Raw genomic sequence first — 7,518 nt, forward strand, 5'->3', positions numbered from 1 at the left:
TCCTGCATCTCATGGTGTGGCTGCTGCATGGCTGAATGAGGAGGGAGGCCAGTGTTCGGTAGTTGTTCAATAGGTTCTACTCAACAGTGGAGAGCCCTCTGCCAGGATGGGATAGTCATCTAAATGGATGCATTTTTCGGTGTTCTCATTGGTCTGTGGAATTCAACCAATGCTGGCTTCTGTCCAGGACATCTTTGCATACCTGCTGCACCTTCAGTCCTTGGGACTTGTGCATCGAAAAGCGATATCAGCATTTCATCCCCCCAGCCAGGGAAGATCAGTTTTCTCCAGTGCCATGGTAGCAAGGTTCTTAAAAGGGCTTGTTTGTCTACATCCTCCTGTCCAGGAGCCAGTTCCTCTGTGGGTCCTTAACACAGTGCTAGCGGCTTTGATGGGACCTCCATTCAAGCCCCTGGCATCTTGTCTCTTTCCATTTTTATATCAGACAACTGTGTTCCTGGTAGTGATAAAACCCACAAGGAGAGTGTGTGAGTTGCAGGCTCTGATGGCAGCGGCTCCTTATATGCAATTCTCCAAAGTGACTATTACCACACCCAAAAGTTGGCTTTAAAGTAATTTCTCAGTTTCATTTTAGCTAGCTGGTATACTTACCTGTGTTCTTTTCTAAGCTACTTTCATCTCTGGTGGAGAATTGCCTTCAGACGTTAGATGTCAAGCGATGTCCAGCCTTTGATCTGGGCAGGACTAAACCGTTTCATGCTTTGCCTCACCTGTTTGTGTCATATTCAGATCATATGAAGGAGCAAGCAGTCTCTTCACAGACAATCTCTAAATGGATAACATCCTGTATCAAGACCGCATATGAAATAGATTTGACTACGCCCCCTTAGCGGGTGTGAGCTCAATCTAGAAGAGCACAAACAGCATCAAGAGCATTCCTCAGTGATGTTTTGAGAGTGGAGATTTGCAGGGCTGCTGCGTGGTCATCCATACATACGTTTACAAACAAATTATGCCATAACAGCATCTTCCAGAACAGATGCATGCATCGGAAGGATGGTCCTGCTATCCTTGGTTAGGTGGACTCCAAGCCCTGCCTCCTTGCTTGGGAGTCACCTAAGTGGAATCACAGCTGCATCTAATCGAAGAAGAAGAAATGATTATTTACTGTACCTGTGATTCTTGGAGACGTGATGCAGACGTGTATTCCACCCTCCATCCCCTCTGCATCAGTCTCATCTTTGGATGTTCGGTGTGAAGGAAGTGAGGGGGTTGGGGCAGTGCCACCTCCTATAGCCACGGGAGGGGCTATGGCCATGAGGTGCAATCACCGCCCTCTAGGGGTACTGCTAGGCAAAATTCTCCGGCTCTGATGCACTGGATTGAGTAGGGTGAACCTGAACTACTGAGCTGCCATGTCCCCTTAGTTCTCTAGCCTAGGCTGTCTTTTCCAGTGCTTTGCTAGTGAACAACAAACCACTCCAGGCTCCATTCACTCATAGCCACCATCATGCAAAGTCTGTCCCAGCTGAATACATGAATGCTATGCCCAGCGATTCATGAATAGACAGGGCTACTCCCACATATCCCTCAGTCCCAGCCTTGCACCCCAGAAATATGTCTTGCACTGCCCAGCACACTACTGAACAGAGCAAGCTTATTAATTTGTTCATTTCTTTTTAAAGGAAATGATCATGCTACAGTCTTTGTGAACCTGAGTAGAGATTACACTGGTTTAGCTAAAATAGTAAAACAAGTTTATTAACTAGAGAAGGAGAGATTTTAAGTGATTGTAAGGGATAAAGGCATAAAAGTCAGAATTGATTACAAAAGAAAATAAAAGATAAAAACCACAATCTAATTCCTAAACATTTCCAAGCTAAATAAGATTTGAAAGCAAAAAGGTTTTTCTCAGCCAGCTTTCAGTAGTCCATGCTAACTGGATGGCCTTCCAGCTAGGACCATTCCCCCCACCCCTCCACTAGTTCAATGATAGTTCTTTGTCTTTCGAGTGATTATGCAGCCATCAGTAGAGATTGGGAAGGCGAGGTAAAGTGCACGTTCTCTTGCTGCCGGGGTGTAGACAAAACAGGCCCCTATGTATGTGAGATTCAGAGCATCTTTCAGGTGAATTGTGAATTTCTTGTTCATGCCTTCCATATACGTGATGTTTGAGATGTCTTAGGGATGCTGTGTAAATAGTTTGTTCACAGCCCCACCCCCCACGGTGAATGGTTGCTTCAGCAGTTGATTGTTTTCTAACATCTGAGGCCAGTCCTTTGTTGACACTGAGGAGCTAGGCTGTGGTCATTTCCCAAAATTACAGCATATTTCGGTAACAAGCATATAGCGAAATCTCAAAATTCCCTATACAATGTTGCTACACACTTCTTAACAGGACAATGATGTTTAATAGACTATGAGTTTTCAAATGATACCTCACAAGGCATAGTTTGTACAAAATAGATCATGACCATCTACAAGTGGTGAATATGGGGGTACAGGTGTCACAGGTGCACACACCAAAGTGGAGTACTTGGCCACATCACATCTCGAAGAACCACAGTTACAGTAAGTAACCATTTCATCTCTAGCCAGCTGCCAGTATAGGCCCCCCACTGAGAATTGTGCTAGCAAGAAGCTCCTGCATAGCAGGACTGTTGAGTAGTCTCAGCTCTCCATGCCAGCTGCTGTACCTTGGAAGGAAGGTCTTGCCCAGCTGGAGACTGGAATCGGAAGAGAAGAGCATAAGGTAGAGAGATCTCCACACAATAGCAATCACCACCACTCTTTGGTGGATCCTGCTGTCTTTTTTTAGCTCTGCATATTGTTTGGGAATCTATGACACTGGGTGGATCGTGTTCTCCCCCATTGTCTTTTGGTCTGGATGGTCTTTGGGGAGAAAGATGGACAATGAGCAGCCCTCTCCCCACACTGAAGCTTCTCCCTGCTGCTGCAAGATTGTTGCTTGTGCGGAGGGCCTTTTTATTTCTTTCCCTGAGTGTGAGCCACACTGCACCCACATCCCAGCACACTGCAACAACTGCAGCCAGATCCCATGAGAAAAATCATTCAGGCTGGATTCAGTTCCCCCTCTGCCTTACCCTGGGGAACAGACTTGGCCAATCTGAACCACTGCCATGTGAGTTGTGACCAAGTGCAATGTTTCAGCTCTTTGCAGTTCTCCGAGTCTCTCTTCGCTCGGGAAAACAAGTGGCCTGGCAGTGTGCCCTGAACGTGAGACAGTGACAATATCGGACCAGGGTTGGGATGTGAAGCAAGTTGCAAAGCTGAAGGGCTCTCACAGAGACCAACCTGTCGGCAAGCCCCATCTCCAGTCTTGCTCAGACATGACCGCTCATTTCAGCTATGACGCACATTGCCTGGACTCTCAGATAAATAGGTCCTAAATTTAGGCTTTAATAGATGTAACTGTGCCTTAGTGGGTCATAATTGAGAGTGCCAAATTCAGGACAAACTGCTGAGAAATAGGGCAAACACAACCCAAAACTGGTGGTTATTCTTGTATGAGATATACCAAACCAGGCACAACAGTAAACTTCTGTTTCACCACACTGGCTAACAAGAAAACATAAAGACAGTTTCCTCAGGCATTCCAGTTCTTATATCACCACCAAAAAAACTGGATTCAGAGAGGAGTGGTTCTTTACAACCAGTATAATCAAATAATAGGTTCGTCGGATCCCAAAGGACCAGCCGCACACTCAGGTCAATGTATAACTTAGATCTTACCCCAAAATCACTCTGATGCCAATCCTTTAGTATCTGTTGGAGAAAAACGTAGTTCTCGCTTTTCGTTTGGGTACAGCAAAATCAAATACTCCTTATTCTCAAACAATGGTAATTGAGGGAGGGAGTGCCCTAGGACACAGGGTTGCCCCTGTCCCGGACAGGTCTCTCAACAGGTAAACAATTTCAGCAAGCGTTTATACCTTTGTTACAGACAATAGCAAGCAATGTTACAGACAGTAATGAGCAACAGATGCAGTTTGTTTATGCATAGGCCATCCTGCTATCTTATTTTCTTCAGCTTCTGGGCGCCAGTCTACGCATTTGATTATTAGGCAAGGTCGTGATAACTTCTCACACAGAGTTCTTTCTTACTTGTCTCACACTATCCTTGCTTCTACATGTTCCACATCATAAGGGTTACAGCTGGCCTAACTCTTGCTAACAGACTGACATGCATTAAGATCCCCTACAAATCCTTGTCAATTCTTTCCCTTCTTCCACATATCTAAAATCTAAAGGTTTATTTATAAAAAGAAAAAGAAAGGTAACAGTTAAAATTGGTTAGAGGAATCAGTTACATACAGTAATGGCAAAGTTCTTGGTTCAGGCTTGTAGCAGTGATGGAATAAACTGCTGGCAAGTCAAGTCTCTAAAGTACATCCACAGCTTGGATGGGTCATTCTGTCTGTTGTTCAGAGCTTCAATTTGTAGCAAAGTTCCTCCAGAGGTAAGAGGCAGGATTGAAGACCAAGTGAAGGTGTTTCCAGGGTCTTTTATAGCTTTTGCCATGTGGCGGGCATTCCATTGTTCTTACTGTGGAAAATTACAGCAACAAGATGGAGTTTGGAGTCACATGGGCAAGTAACATGTTCAAGCCCAATTTCCCTCAGTCATTGCAGGAGGCCATTACCTACATGCCAGACAACATGTTTACATGACAGTCCACTCAGTGTAGATGGGCATCTCCCGTGGCCCATTGTCAACCAAGTGTTTCTTGATGAGCCACTTAATTCAAATAGTCCCTCCAAGACGTGCTGGATGTTTGCTCCTGAGGTAACATCCACAAGGTAATATTTGAAATCCAAGTATAGAGCCAATACTTGTAACTTCAAATAGAAAAATGATACATGCATACAGAGAGCATAATCGTCACCAGCAAATCATAACCTTTTCAAAGACATCTCATTTGACAAGATTTGCTGCAAATATATAACAGTGGTTGCAACAATGATCTATATCGGGGTCGGCAACCTTTGGGACACAGCCCATCAGGGATATCCGCTGGTGGGCCGGGATGGTTTGTTTACCTTCAGCGTCCTTAAGTTCGGCCAATCGCAGCTCCCACTGGCCACGGTTCACCGTTCCAGACCAATGGGGGCTGCAGGAAGCGGCGGCCAGCACATCCCTCGGCCTGCACCTCAAATATGGCTCTTTTCTGTACCCTCTCTAGTTTAACCTAAGGGCATGTTAGAGCCCATTAAAGCAGCCCCATGTACTGTAACTCACGATGCGTCCACACTGGCAAGGCATGTAGAGTGCTCTGACTCTGCAGCTAGAGCTCTCCTGGTACTCCACCTCGGCGAGTGGAATAACGTTGGATGCGCCCATGCTGGAGCACCACAGTGCCAGTGTGGATGCCCTGGTCTATTAATGTGCTCTGATTGGCCTCCAGAAGTGTCCCACAATGCCTGTTCTAGCCACTCTGGTCAGCACTTTGAACTCAACTGCCCTGCCCTCAGGTGACCAACTGTCAGAGCCCCCCTTTAAATTCTCTGGGAATTTTGAAAATCCCCTTCCTGTTTGCTCAGCCAGGTGTGGAGTGCTCTCAGCGAATCTTTCCAGGTGACCATGCCTCCACGCACCAGGCGATCCCCAGTACGGAGCAATGGCGAGGTGCTGGACCTCATCAGTGTTTGGGGCAAGGAAGCTGTCCAGTTCCAGCTGTGCTCCAGCCTTAGGAATTACGATACCTTCGGGCAGATATAGAATCATAGACTTTAAGGTCAGAAGGGACCATTATGATCATCTAGTCTGACCTCCTGCACAATGCAGGCCACAGAATCTCACTCACCCACTCCTGTATCAAGCTTATGTCTGAGCCATTGACCTCAAATCATGGTTTAAAGACTTCAAGGTGCAGAGAATCTTCCAGCAAGTGACCCGTGCCCCACGCTGCAGAGGAAGCAGTAGTGTAGCTAGCGGGGTTAAGAGGAAGCTACCGCTTCCCCTCAGGGCGGCAGGCACAGAAGTGGCGCCTGCTGAGCCGGCGCTGCCAGCAGCATGGCTGGAGGAGCCGTGGGGGGGCAGCAGACGAGAGTGGGGAGCACATTGGACTGCCGAGCCCTGAGCCAAGGAGCGCCCCTTGCTCTCGCAGCCACGTGCTGCGCCCCGCTCACGGCTCCTCGCAGCAATGCTCTGCTGGCGAGAAGCGCCACGGGTCAGAGGCGGACGCCACTTCTGTTGCCTGCCGCCCTGAGGTGGAAGGGTAGCTTCCTCTTAACCCGCTAGCTACACTATGCTTCCTCTGCAGCGTGGGGCACGGGTCACTTGCTGGAAGATTCTTCTGCACCTTGAAGTCTTTAAACCATGATTTTGGAGTTCAATGGCTTCGACATAAGCTTGATACGGAGTGGGTTGATGTGAAGATTGTGGCCCTCATTAGTGCGGACCGTGGCTCAGACTACGCATGATCAATAGTGCTCACCATTCTGACGCTAAGTCTTATGATTCTATATCTGCATCCGAAGTTATCCGTATCTCCTACAGCGGGAGCACAGCTTGGGGAACTGGACGCGTTCTTGCCCCAACATACATGATGACGGGCAGCACCTGTCGCATTGCCCGTCTACTTGGGATCGCCTGGATGCGTGGAGCATGGTCACCTGGAAAGATTCGTGAGAGCACTCACACTGGCGAGCAAAAGGAAGGGGATTTTCAAATTCCCAGAGATTTAAGAGGGCGTCTGACATGGCCGACTGAGGCAGGGCAAGTTTGAGTTCAAAGTTGCTGACAGAGTGGCTAGAACAGGCATTGTGGGACACTTCTGGAGGCCATGAGCCATTAATAGACCAGGGCATCCACACTGGCACTGTGGTGCTCCTGAAATGGGGTCCCACGTTTCCACTCGCGACGGTGCGTGATTTTAGGCAGCCCCCCACCAGAGTTACCAGGAGAGCTCTAGCTGCCAGGTGGTAGAGCGCTCTACTGCTCGGTGTGGCAAGTGGTGGAGCTATCGGTGAGCTATCGGGATTAGTAATTGGCTGCCACCCGCCTTGTTTTAGATGGGGCGTAACATTGCTTTAGGATTTCAACTCAGAGAGGGTGACGCGAAGGAGCCATATTCTGAGGTGCCGCCCGTTCTGTAGGCTCGGCCAATGTGAGGCACTGGTTGCTGTGCGCCCGCCGCTTCGAGCCCCATTGGTCATTAGGAACGGTTGCAACGTTGGCCCGTGGGAGCGGTGCGGATTGGCGACAGCTTTTAACGGAGCGCTTAGAAGGCTAAACAACCATCCGGCCCCCCCCGCGCCGATTTATCCTGATGGGCTGAGTTGTCCCATGAAGGTGGCGAACGCGCCCCCTGATCATCAGACTCCACTTTCGTAGAGCTGTGCACACTTTGTCTTAGACTCATCTATTTCATGTGCAGCAATCTTGTCAAATGGATGTCTTTGAAAGGTTCTATTTGCTGTGTCGATTATGCTCTCTGTATGCATGTATCAGTCTTTTTTCTATTGAAAGTTACAAGTATATAGGCTGTAACTCTTGCGATTTTCAAAATTTACCTGTGGATTACGCTCAGGAGCA

Source organism: Chelonoidis abingdonii, chromosome 20, assembly GCF_003597395.2.
Source record: "Chelonoidis abingdonii isolate Lonesome George chromosome 20, CheloAbing_2.0, whole genome shotgun sequence".
NCBI lineage: Eukaryota > Metazoa > Chordata > Testudines > Testudinidae > Chelonoidis > Chelonoidis abingdonii.